This window comes from Electrophorus electricus, chromosome 9, assembly GCF_013358815.1.
Source record: "Electrophorus electricus isolate fEleEle1 chromosome 9, fEleEle1.pri, whole genome shotgun sequence".
Taxonomy (NCBI): domain Eukaryota; kingdom Metazoa; phylum Chordata; class Actinopteri; order Gymnotiformes; family Gymnotidae; genus Electrophorus; species Electrophorus electricus.
In genome coordinates, this window is record NC_049543.1 from 8,288,536 (window position 1) to 8,302,211 (window position 13,676).

At 41.2% G+C, this 13,676-nt stretch overlaps 1 pseudogene; it reads right to left on the reverse strand.

Moving 5' to 3' along the window:
* Positions 1 to 5,356: 5,356 nt before the first annotated feature.
* LOC118241992 lies at positions 5,357 to 7,509 on the reverse strand (annotated as a pseudogene).
* Positions 7,510 to 13,676: the final 6,167 nt, after the last annotated feature.

A 13,676-nucleotide genomic window follows, 5' to 3' on the forward strand; every position in this document is an offset into this window, starting at 1 on the left:
GAAGAGGTCATAAAATTTGGCTTATGTGTATGTAAAATGTTAATGAACCTCGATATATGTAAATATTTGTATATATGGTATATTGATGGAAAACATGACTGATTGAATACTTGAATTGAATACTTCACATGTGGCGCGTTTCCATGTGGTTGACGACGTTATAGGTTTGTGAGGTACAGAGATATTCTGCTCGAGTCAGCAAGGGAAAGAATTCCTAGCGCAAAGGGTGTGAGCAGAAGTGAGCGTGTGAACATTTCTGTGTGTGTGTGTGTGTCTCAAGGAGAGTGTAATTATTGTGTGTTTCAAACTCCCAACAGGTTGGCACTGCTGCCCTATTATCCCGTGTGCGTTTATGGTAGCGTTCTGGCCCATGTATGCCGATTGTTCCGTGTTGGCATATGGTATCGTGTTAAATAGTGTACTGGGAGTACATAGCTAGTTGGGTAGAGTTCCACTGGGGATAAGTTACGTTCTATTCCGCGTTCTGAGTGGATTGGACTATTTAGGACCGTGTCGGACGGAGAGAGGGACATATTTCTTTGGGGTTTCACAGGATGGAAGCGAGTACTGTAGAGTAGCACCGTGCGCAGGCAGCTGCGTGAGCGCTACCTCAGATGCGAGTGATACCAATATGGAGTGTCGGTGATAAAACAACCCTACTACTGTGTTATTTTGTTTACGGGTTCCTGACTTAAGATGTTTTTAAGACTTAAGATGTTTTTTTTTGATGTCCCCGGTTTATGAATCCCCTGTAATAGAATGACACCATTTGTTTTCTTTTCGTAAGCCGTCGGTGTGGTTTCTTTCCCCGGCGACTACATTATAATATATAATTATATTAATTTCTTAAACAAGTTCAGTATTTTTAAATTTCAGCATCTGCATTTAAATTGCCTGTGAATGTTTACACAATCACAGTTTATAAGAACAGTCAAAATAATAAACAAAGAAATGAAAAAAGTATTTTTGAAGAGATAAACAAATATGCACGTGGTCTTGCAGATTTTAATCCTAAGTGAATATATTTTGTTACAGAACAAATACTTTAAAAAAAAAAAAGTTTTGTTTCCCGTTATTTTTAAAGAGCACCTTGAAACACCTGAGTGTCTGTAACAGAATGAGCTAATCAGGACAAAATGAGCTGTCAGGACAAATATTCTCCAACACCATGGCCACGTGGCGTGACAAAGGAATGAGGGAAAGTGATCAAAAGCTGAAGCTGTCTGATGGGGTTAGGTGCAGACAGGTACTCATTCAGACAGTACTTTGTGGGGACCTGTTCCCCTCACACCTCTGGGTGTCCTTCCACCGTTCTCCTTTTCGCCCACCACAGCCACCGGAGCCTGGCACTGTAAAATAAATCCCTTTCACTCTCCTATTGCAATTGCAGCGACTCTGATGTCAGAAGTGATGAAGCCTCCTTCCTGCAAGGCCTGCCAGTGGGAAACACTCATCACTAAGCCCAAGGTTAAAACCACACAGGCCTTGGTATAAAACACTATGCAATACTAATAATTCAGTATTATTAGATGGACTGCTTTTATGTCTGTTTTTGCCTATGAATGCTTTTAATCCGTTGAAAAAGACAGAAGGTCTTCAATCCTGCTGGCTTTGAAGTGTTGTGATTGTGTGGTAGTTTTCTTCAAGTCTCATGTAGTTTCTTAAAATGTACAAACAAAAAACAGAGCAATGTCATTTGAAAAAGATTAATTTTAAAAAGCAGTTGAATGTAATAACTGCTGAATAATTAAAACCATAATTATTTTTGGATTGTTAAGGGTTTATTTTTGAGTTAGCAGCAAATGATGTTTGATATACTCTAACACATTTACACATGCTTTATATATGTTTAAAGTGCGCTGACAGGCCCTTGTCGAAGAACCCTCACACTAGCACATACTACAAGTACTTCAAGAACAACACTTCATTTGCGCCTTCTGGATACTGGCCTCATATTCTATCCCCAGGTTTCACTGACTACATCATCACCATGTTGAACATCACATCCCATGGGCAAAAAAAGAAGAAGAAGAAAATCTCACAGACTTGGGATGGATAGATAGGAAGATAGATGGAGATACTGATATATAGATGGAGATGTGGATATATAGATGGTAAGATGGGTATAGATGGAGATATGGATGGATAGGTGAATGTTTAAATTGAGACAGATGGATGTTTCTGATAACTGCACATGCATATTTAAATGGAGACTTTTTGTGACTGTGAGAAACCAATGCCAGTAATAAAATCCACATAGCCAAGAAACATATTTATAGCTACTATTCCTGCGAAAGAGCCCAGAAAAGGTGCGTCATCAAAAAAATGTCAACACTAAGGACATTTGCAAATTTTGTAGTAGTAAAAAAAATATTTTCTTTCATTTTCAGAAAGGGCAGTAAAATGGTTTTTGCTTTCTGTGTTCAGGCTCTGTTGAAAAGTTTTTTTGACAGTTTGATCAAGCCAAAATGAAAGGATATCTTAAGAATAAATGCATAGACTACCTTCAAGCACAAACCCTCTGCTACAAGTTGCTTTGAAAAAAAGTTATATGACGTCTTTTGCCAAAACGCATGGTTACACTGTACCAATCTTTACAGTGTGTACTTTCACCTCTTCTGTTCTCACTGTACTGACTGCTGGTCCATGGACTTGGTCAAGCTGGTTCTCCCGCAAAGATGAATCTGTTTACAGGGAAGTGGTGCTCTGATTCATGCTTCAACCCGCAGCTCCCCACGCTCAGCTCAGTTGAAATGAAGGTGGACGTCTGCATGCAGTGCACCTGCCACCCCAGCCCTGGCCATAGCTATGAATTTGGTCAAGTCATGCGACCGTCTGTAGCACCCTGAAGTGGGACTGTAACTTGTCCACCTTCGTCAAGGAAAGCTTAGTGGATGCAGTTCTAATTTCACAAAGTTGTCCCTACTCACCTCTCCAGTGTTGCTGGGCGTGTCTTCCCCACCTCGACCGCTGTCTGGTTCCACACTTCTATCCTCTCCAGTGCAAGGGAGAAGTGTGTTCTTCACGCTGCTGAGAAGGCGATTGGCTGCCAGCTCCCCTCCATCAGGGCCTTGTAGAATGACAATGACCCCACCCATCCAAAGTCTTTACCACTCTGCCATCACAGCGAAGGTTCGAGAGGTGTCATCTGTGCAGTTTTATTTGTGAATGCAGCTTTTGAACACATCTGGTCTCACTCTTCCTCTTTTCTGTTTCTTAATGTCTTCCAAGCTAAACTGTAGCTGGCTCATAGACTGTTAAATGGTTTATACAATTACATGTGGTTACATGCTTCTTCTTTTCTATTATCTGACATGTTCGTTATCCTTGAGCTAAGTTCTTGTGCTATTTTTTTGTCACTGCCACCATTCAGTGGTTATGCTGTAACCTGGAAAATTGTTTGGAGTTCATTTTCAATTACATGCTGCTACTACCACTATTGTACTTGTACCACTATTTATTCATACTCTACCCACATTTCTTCACCCTTGCACCTCACCTACATCAATAATAGTTATTACACTCAAGACTAGTCACACAAATTATGCTTTTTATATAGTTATGCATTGCACCTCTTGCATGGGCTGCATTTCTGTTTTCATTGCTGGGAAAAGCATGTCAAGAAAGTCATCTTTTCTCTGAAGAATGAATGTTCATGAATGTCTGAATGTTCATTTTGCACATCGCCTTGTGTGTCCTTGAATGTTGGCTGTCTTGCAACAACCTGCTTAAGTAAATTCCTGGTATGCCTGTCAATAGTGTTGAAGGAATGGAATAAACAATTTAAACATGCAGCACAAAAATGCATGAAAAATCTATTTTCACCGTCATCTTGAAATACAGATTTCACCTTCATCTGGAACATAAATATTCCAAACATAGTTTGGAAATAATCTGTATTTCCAAACTAAACATCTGTCTTGTTATATTTTAATGGAGCTGCATTTCCTAATAATAACTCTATTATGATTTACATCTTAATCTGTGTAATGGCATTTGACTTTTATAAATCAAAATACATGAATTCACAGTGCCGCAAAAAGTTTTCCCGATCTAAACTTGTGTATTTCCTCGGTTTTCCATTAGCAAAGTATAGAGAAGCACAACATGTCTGCCAAAGGAAACAGAGACTGCTGCATTAGGTCACACTGTCTGTATTCAGACAGATGGACAGTTAAAGACAGGGATGTGTTGGAAGCTGAGCGGCACCCAACAGGAGGTAGTTTGAACTGATAACTCTTCTGTATGCTTCTATTATGTCTGCAGCTAGCTGGTCTTCTGATCAGCAAACCTCTTGGTTGAGAGTCCAAGCCGGATGGAATCTGTTTTGTTACTTTTCTCTTGAAAAAACTTTTCTCTCCACTACAACATCATCCTAGCAGACATGTTTATTATTATATACAGTATATACCGACAGGATAGGCATGCAGATTTGTGTCAAAATGTACAAATGGTGGGGTTTCACATCGCAACCTAGTTCTTATTTGCATTATTACACCTTACAATCAACACTCAGCTATTACATACAAACAACACACACACCAATGAGAAGCAGCAGCCAATCACCAAAAAGTATCCTCAAACAGAAACCACAGCCTGCTTTGGGGACTGCATTTGATACAGGGAAGGGGAGGGAGGATAACACCAAGGACAGAGCTCTATCCATCACAAACATGCAGTCATACCAGGACAATTTTAGGGTGTCCAGTTGACCTAACCCCCATGTTTTTGGACTGTAGGAATAAACCAGAGACATTCTCTGGAATAAACCATTCTCTCATACACTGGAAGATCATGGAAAGTCCAGCCAGATAGGGACTCAAACCAGAGACCTTAGTCCTCAGAGACAGATATGTTAACCAACAAGCCAATGTGCTGTCCACATCATATATTCTCAAGTAAGTTTCACAGGTTTATCTAGTCACATGGTAGCAGCCTGGTTTTCATGTCTTCATCTTGGACAGAAATTTTCTTGCTACCAAATGCTACCATACCATTGAGATTATGGCATGCATCTTTCAGATGGTGACTGACTTTTTTTCTGGATTAGTAAGTTAAAATTCTTTCCACATGTTGTTTTTAAGTAATACAAAGAAGATTGTGAACATGCTTTTTTGTATTTCACTCATGTCTGAACACATTGGCTCATTGGTTTTCCCCTCAAACATTTACAAAGCAACTCAGACCATCCATCAAACTTCTCATCAGCTAACTACCAGTATGCTTTCAAAAGAGAATTAGCTGTATTTTTTTAGCCTTTTAGTTCCTCCCGCACTCCTTGGTGCATTGGGCAACAAGCGCTCTCCAACGGGTCCTATCGGCTGCAGCGTCTCTGGCTTCGTCCAATGAGCGTATGTCAATAGTTTTTAGGTCGACGATGAAGGTTGATCACCTTTTTCATGACGTAGTTGACTGCGAGCAAAAAGAGAATTGGTGACAGGATACATCCTTGCTTGACTCCGGTTTCAATGTTGAAGAAGTCTGTGTAGCCATCGTCTGTCCTGACGCAGCAGCTGATATATAGGTTCTGGAAGACGTTGACAAACCGTTGTGGAATGCCGTAGGCTTGTAAAAGTTTCCACAAGGAGCCCCTGTGGACGCTATCAAAAGCCTTTTTGAAGTCGCTAAAGTTGATGAGCAGGGGGCACTGGAATTCGATGCACTGTTCGATGAATTTACGAAGCGTGTAAATCTGGTCACTGCATGATCGGCTCGCTCTGAATCCGGCTTGCTCTTCCCAGAGAATTCCGTCCACTGCTTGTTGTAGGCACCGTAATAGAACGCTGCAGAAGACTTTCCCAGGAACCGAGAGGAGTGTAATGCCCCGCCAATTGTTGCAATCGGCGGTATTGCCTTTCTTGGGGAGTTTAACGATTACTCCTTTCCTCCAGTCACTTGGGATGTTCTGATCTTGCCAGCATTTGCAGCACTGTGAGGGTGTTTACAATGCGTCTCCACCGTGCTTTAGCATTTCCGGTGCTATTTCGTCTAGGCCGGGTGCTTTGTTGGCTTTGAGTGTTCGAATAGCCACCTTAGTTTCCTCGATAGTAATTAGATCAAGATTAACTACCAGGTGTGGAGGTGGCAGTGTGGCGCCAAAGTCATAGGTGTTGGCAGGGGTGGGCTGGTTCAAGGTTTCCTTGAAGTGTTCTACCCAGCGCGCGTCTTGTTCTTCTCTGGTGAGCAGAAACACCCCGTCCTTGTTTTTGATGGGTGCACTTGAGTTGCTCCATGCCCCAGTCAACTCTCTTACAATGCGGTACAGCGTCTTATTGTCATTCTTGATAGCCGCCTCATGTGCTTCAGCTCCTTTGTATTTCAACCATGCCTTCTTGTCAGATTTGCAGCTTCGTTTGACTGCCCTATCCAGTTACCGATATCGCTCTGCTGTGGTTTCCTTGTCATGGTCAGCTTTTGCCTGTTTGCGTCGGCACTTTGCGATTTTCCTTTCGTTAATCAGGCTCTAAGTTGGGTCCCGTATCCAACGTTCTTTCTGTGTCCCGCGTCGGCAACCCACGGTTTCCTTTACTGTTTCTATGACTGCTTGTTTGAATGCCATCCAATATTCATCGATGTCGTCCGCATCTTGGAGTAGCTCCAACCGATTTCTCAACTCCAGTTGGAATTGTTGGACCGCGGAAGGTTCTTTCAGCTTCTCCACAGCGTAAGGACGTTGTTGTTGCTTTTGTTCTCTCCGTTTGAGCCATAACCAAATTGAGGATCGTACGAGATAACGGTCCGATCCAACGTCCGCTCCGCGATAGGCTCTGACGTCCAACAGTGCTGAACGCCATCGCCGAGAGATACAGATAAAGTCAATTTCATTGTATGTGGCTCCATCTGGCGATTGCCAGGTTTTCTTATGGATGTTTTTGTGTCGGAAGTATATGTTACCGATGCAGAAATTGTTCATATTGCTAAAGGGTAGAAGTCGTTCACCATTATCGTTGGTCTGTCGCCCCGAACTGTGTGGATCAATGACGTTTTCTAAGCCACGACAGTCATCGGTAATTTGCATATTGAAATCACCGATGAGAAGTTTAACGTCATGGGTCGGGATTTCATCAATAGTGTCTTGTAGCAGTCCGTAGAACGTATCCTTCTGATCGTCATCGGAGTCTTCGGTTGGGGCGTATACTTGGATGATGGAAGTTTTAGCATGTCTTGATTGAAATCGCGCCGTGATGATGCGATCGTTGACAGGTTTCCATCCAGGCAGTGCACATGATGGCTTTTTACTAAGCACCAATCCGACACCATGAATATGGTGCTCCTCATGTCCTGAATACAGGACTGACTTGCCATCACTTACGATCTTTCCCGATCCAGTCCAATGCATTTCGGAGACGCCCAATATGTCAAGATTGTAGTTGTCAAATTCGTGTAGAAGCTGGGCGAGCTTCCCACCTTCGCAGAGAGTTCTAACATTCCAGGTGCCTAATTTGGAAATCATTTTTGCATCGAAGGTTCCAGTCTGCATCGGGCGTTGGACACCCTCGCGGGTTTGCTCCAGCACCGTCATCAAGTTAGAGCCAGGTCCTCTTTGCTGATGGAACAGTTTAGAATATTCGCTTGTTGTTTTCGTAGCGGTAGAAGTTTTCACAGGGCCGTGTTGCTGGCCCAGCGCCTAACCCTCCTCCTTTTGCATCCGGCGCTTGGGTGAGCTTTTTCTCCCATGACAACAATGTTTAATATTTATTGTTGATTCCATCCACAGAATGCAGTCTTTCTACAATAATCAACAATCAGCCATCAACAAAGAGATAAATAAAAAGCAAGACAACAGCAGAGACATTCCTAAATTTGCATCAGGAAAAGCTGGATAATTTGGCAGAGGACTATATATATACCTTCAATGTTTGGTAGATAAATTGAGTTTTATGCTAAACACATCTCCTTGGCAGCAATAAACCCAATTTTGTTCAAAGGCTATATGCAATTATTCATATAGCCTTTGATCACGTGTACCCATGTGAAACGCCCAGATTTATTACCATTCACCCATTTGAGAGGCCGATAGAGCAATCTTTGAATGAAGTTAAAGTAAAATTACCAATACCTTTGCCATCCATTTCATCTACAGCAAAATGCAAAGACAGCATATTTGTCCCTTCATGCAAACTGCATAGGATTTGTACCAGCTGTGATAACAGCCTCCTTATTCTACCATGAATCATTTTCAAATTAGCTGAGAGGATAATACAGACATAGGTGTCCCCAAGGAAAGGGAAGATACAGCAGGTCTTTCTCATATCCATCTCTCTGTGCTAAATAAAAGATTGCCTGTCCATTATCTGGCAGTTCTGTCTGCCACCCCCTCCACCCACCCCCCTCAGCCAGAGTAGAGCTAAATGGTTAATGCCTCCAAGCTTGACGCAATGTCTTCTTCACAATGCTACACGGACCTTGGCTCCGATTCGGTTTCTGCCATTACAAGATTAGACTACTACCCCTCCCTGAAGATATCGCAGTAGTTATATAGCCTATTGTAAGGGTGTCTCCTTTCAGATATGGATGGAGATTTAGGGTGGCATGTGGAAATTCCGTGATGTCCCGCTTACACTTATCCTGTCCTTTTCCCATCACGCCTTGTTTTTGCACCTTTTACACGTAACTTTTAAAGTGTAGCTGCAGACAACTGCCTCAGTCCTTGGGAAGTGCTGCAACCTTTTAGCAGAGAGGCAGCAGATATTTTGTCTCTTAGGCAGTGTTGCAAGCATTTCAGTTGTGTTGTCAAATTATTAAGGCCTTAGTCAAGAATGGTTAGAACAGTAAGATTAATAGTGAAACAATGACGATCAAACAATTTGCAGGCCCATTGACTAGGCATTTAAGGGGCTTTTAGTACCACATTAAAATGAAAACTATAAATGAGAGTTAATGGCTTTCCTGCCATTTATCAAATTTAGCTTCAGTGGATAGTATGATATAAACAAAACATTCAAAACTTCAAAACAGTTTCAGTGGAAATGATAGTTTAATAAACAAATATCATTATTAAGTCGAAACTGACATCCTACTGTCACGATCAGTCCCTTCCATGTACCATGTTTTCCGTGTCTTGTGTTTTGTTTTGTTCCATAGTTTTGTTTTGTCCTCACACTGATTGCGTACACTTGTCCCTTGTTTCTAGTTCATGTATTTAAACACTGCTATGTGCCTTGGCTGTGGCTGTTCATTGTTTGTTTGTTTGTTGGTTTCACTGTTTCATTGTTTCATGATTTGAATTAATGTTTGAGGGTTATTTCTTTGTGCTCCATGTCTTCATGTTTATCTTAGCCTTTGTGTTTCCTAGTCCTGAGTGTTCCCTAGCCTTAGTTCCTAGCCTGCTTCCCTAGTTAGCCTTCGTGTGTTTTTGTTTTGTGATGTTTCCCAGTACTCTCCGTGTCGGCTCTGTGACCCTGGACTGCCTTGATGACCCTGATTTTGGAATTGCCCCTGTTAAATCTCGCTCCTCTCAGCACATGCGTCCGCCTCCTTACCGCTCACCGTTGCACCTACATATTTAATTGCAGAATAAAATATTCCTTCTCTTTTAGTCCATCTTGTGAAGGACTCTGGAGTTAAAAATCAGATGTGCAATGTGGTCCTCTCAATAAATTAAGTCAACATAGATGAACATATCCGTAGACCAGGTTTCTTGGTACTCGGCACCACTGGGACTCAAACCTAAATGTCATCAGTAGGGATCACATCTACAGTGCTATATAGTACTTCAATAGGCTGAAAGATATCACATCTTCATCCACAGAGCTGCCTTCAGATAAACATTTTCCTTTAAAAACCTAACCTAATACCAAATAATTTGCCATCAGATTATATTGCCAGTTTGTTATCTAATTTAATATCAGCATGGACTTGTGCTCTCTTGGCAAATCTTGAGGTCATTTCCTTTACGCCTTGCTTCCCCCACGATCATGGTCGGCAGGAAGAAAGCTGCGTGGCGGCTGCTCGGGTTAATGCAGCGCGAGCGTCAGACTCTGACAAATGCTCTCATCTGCTCTACAGCAGCACTCATTTTTCAAGCCTTTGCTAATTAGAGCACAAAGGGCATCCCGTGTCTGCCGCACAATCAATACGCGATCCTAGTCAACGTCGGCGTGAGGATACCGGCTCAGATGCAGGTGAAAAGGTTAGCGCGTACCAACTTTAGCCTGCCAGCATAAATTAAGCAGCCCAACCCTTCCGAATAGCAAGGCAGCTTTTTGGAACGTAGAACCTTTTTCATGAGACAAGACCCCTTGTGTTAATTAAAGACGTTGATCTTGTTTTAAATACTATCGCTTATCCAGTTTCTATGGTTGTTTTGCTCATGGAACGCTGGTGTCTATGGGCTGCTGCATTCTGCTAGGCCTCTTGGTTGATAAGATACTGTCATTTCAGTGGGTTCCGATGTGTGATGTTCATTAAGGGCCCTCGAGGTCAATTATCCTCTGAGTTACGATCAGGGGAGAGAAGCTTTTAACGATGCCAGAGATACTAGAGACTTGATCCATTGCCACAGCAGCCGTTACTCTTGTGCCAGGCATTTCCTACCCCCTCATTCCTGCTAATGGTTAATGTTTTGAAGCCGATTGTGAATTTTTCATTCCCCTGTTCACTGTTACAGTTAAATCCACAGCGTTTTTGCAAGCTTTGAATATTTCTTTGTGGCCCTCTCTGGCAGAGAATGTACATTAAATAAAAAGAATATCACTATATTTCTACAGAATGGCAAGTGATGGCTGAGGTCTTTTTCTTTTCTGCCTTGAGGAAGCAGACAAGTTAGATTAGGTTGAGGTTTGAGCCCTGCTGACATCGCATTCCCTCACACAGCCACTGCAGAAGGTTCCAATGTGCATAAGTTTTAGATAATAGGAAATATGTTGCCTGTGCATTTTAAAAAGGCATGATGCTTGAATTCCATGCATGTAAACACAAGCCATTTAGACCAGTAAATGGTTGTCAGTGCTGCTTATGATTATTCATGCAAAAATGCAAACAGGGAGGAATGGAAGTGTCCTTCAAAAATTCAACAGCGAGGTGTTGACTGATTATTAAGTAGCATGGAAGAACAACGATGAACATAAACATAAAAATACATGATGAACTATTTCTCAGGGCTAACAATACATAGGTCCTTACTTCATATGCATGACACTTTCCTAGGTGTTTCAGTGACAAAAATGGATATTTTTGCTTCCCAAGATTTACAGAGAGTACCACATTAGAACTGCAGTCTAAAGAACTATGTTCACCATACATTCCTATCTGAATTACAGTAGTCCAAATACTGTGATCTTAGATATGATTTATTGAGCAAATGCAGTTACTCTACCTAAATGCTTTTCAGACATATACCCCCAATCAATGTTGCCAATAGTAGTTAGCATGTCATAACAACTTAAGGAATGGGTTAGATGTTTTATAGTTTTGATTAGTAGAGGTCCAGACCATCATCTTGATAAGTCCCCAAGACCAGCCTGTATTATATAGTGTTATATCATCTTCTTAACAGTTCGGTCAATAATGTGCCATTTAACTGCATCTAACTCTGGCCCATACCAAAAACTGTCAACAGCACAGCCTTGAGAGCTCTGTTTGTCTCTGAGCGGCACGTAGGGATGACGAGCTGGGAATTTCATTTAGTCACCCATGAGCTTGGAGCAAGTAAATAAACTCACACTGATAAAACCTGAACCCCAAAATTATTGGACACATTAGAAGTAAAACTGTGACAGTATAGGAAGAAAAAGAGAAATCTCACATCACTGTTAATGTTTCTCACTGAAACACACACATGCAGGAGAGCATTATGGGATGGTGCAGTGCGACATTCGGTTCAGAGGTTTTGTTTTGGATTGGTGCTCCCACTCTGAAGCTGTGGTATATAAGCATGGGACCTCATTAGTGCACATCCAGTGCAGATTCAGGATCAGCACGGAGTATAGGATGACACTGTTACAATCACGTTTAACACAGTGCCAGGTTTCCTCTGAGGATTACTATATTGTATCTCAAACCAGCTCTTTAGCAGAAGCACGAGGCTCCATGTTTTATAGTAACAAGTTGGGCACACTTTAATACAACACAATCACACACAAAATATTTGTGTTAAAAATCTATGGATCTGTCATTGGTTCATCAATTATACGTTGACTCAGTTGTCCTTCAAACTAATACATACGTGCAGAGTCACAAATGATTAAGCAATGTGTGGACATGACATTTTTGAGACAGCCTTCTGAGAATAACAGACTTTGTGGTCTCGTGTGCAATGTTGTCACCCACAGCCAAACGCCTCTGTTCAGGTGCTGGCCATCTCACCTGCATGTCCTCAAATAGCTGCATTGTGACATTTTGGCTAGTTCCAGTTATGATTCTCTCTGAGAAAATGGCAAAGTCTGAGAGGGTAGCAGATCTAGTTTTCAAAGCAATCTGCTGCATTTTTTGTATGTCATTTACACAATGACTATTTTTATGATCACAGAAATCTTTTTGTAGGCTTTGAAGTGGATGATATATTCATAGAAGCATTAACAAGAGCCACTGGGTTGTGCATTACATAGATTTATTTATTTAGGCAGTTCATGACCAAAAGATGTACTTTACAAATTTAAAAAATATATAATGGATAGTTGCAGTTATAATTGACACACATTTTTTTTTAATTGTAATGAATAGTTGCAGTTAATAATTATCATTATTGTAAACCTCAATTTAATTTGCTTGAATCCTAAATTGGCCAATCAGTAGAATTCTGGTTTTAAACATGTCTTGCTCTGAAGCCAGTGAGAGAATAGTAATCAATGTAACTATAACCTAGCCGAATGCCTTTTGAATTGCGGGTTGATTGCCATTTAAAGGAAACAATTCCCCCTAATTATGAACCCATTTTCACTTTGTCTTTCTTTTCTTTTTTCTTTTCCTCTTTGGTTCACCACCCTTAAGTGTGGCCTACTTAAAAAAAAGCTTTTACCATCTCAAAAAATCGCAAATCACAGTCTTAAACATGTGTGACAGTACTCATTTCACTCCACTGACTGATATCTTAAGTCCCACTAATTAATACCTGCCAAATTGTCGTTTCTATTACCAGCCTTTGACGCTAGGCTGACAGGATCCCATAATGGAAAACCGACCCACACACCTGCCTTGAGGTGCTTTATTTGACCTGCCTTATCAAAGTAATGTTCCCGATAAGGCATACAAACTTATACAATTAGACTAAGAAGCTGAAAAAAAGACGACTTTTAACGTGTCTTCCGTGATGGCTCTTCTTCTAATGGCAGCATGTGCGCTGAATAAGAATGGGGAGATCGTGTGCAGCAGCAGTGAATGCAAGAAGACAGTGTTGGATATAGGCTAGCCATCTGGACTTGAACTGGACTGCTGGTGACACTGGACTCAGAAGAAGTGGCTCGACCCCTGTGCAAGGGATATACTAGTCTCAAATTATATTATAACAGCTTTTAAAATAAAGCTGTAAGCACAGTGACCAGTAACTGGTTTATTTATTTGTTTGTTTGTTTGGTATACACCCTACCATGTTATTTTTATCGGGTTTCTGTTTAGATGACAACTTTTTATATGTGTTAAAATAAATTACATTTTTAAGACTAATGTTAGATGGGCATAACGCAATAAATAAATATACTCATTGTCACTTCACACTAATCTAGAGACAATAGATACAT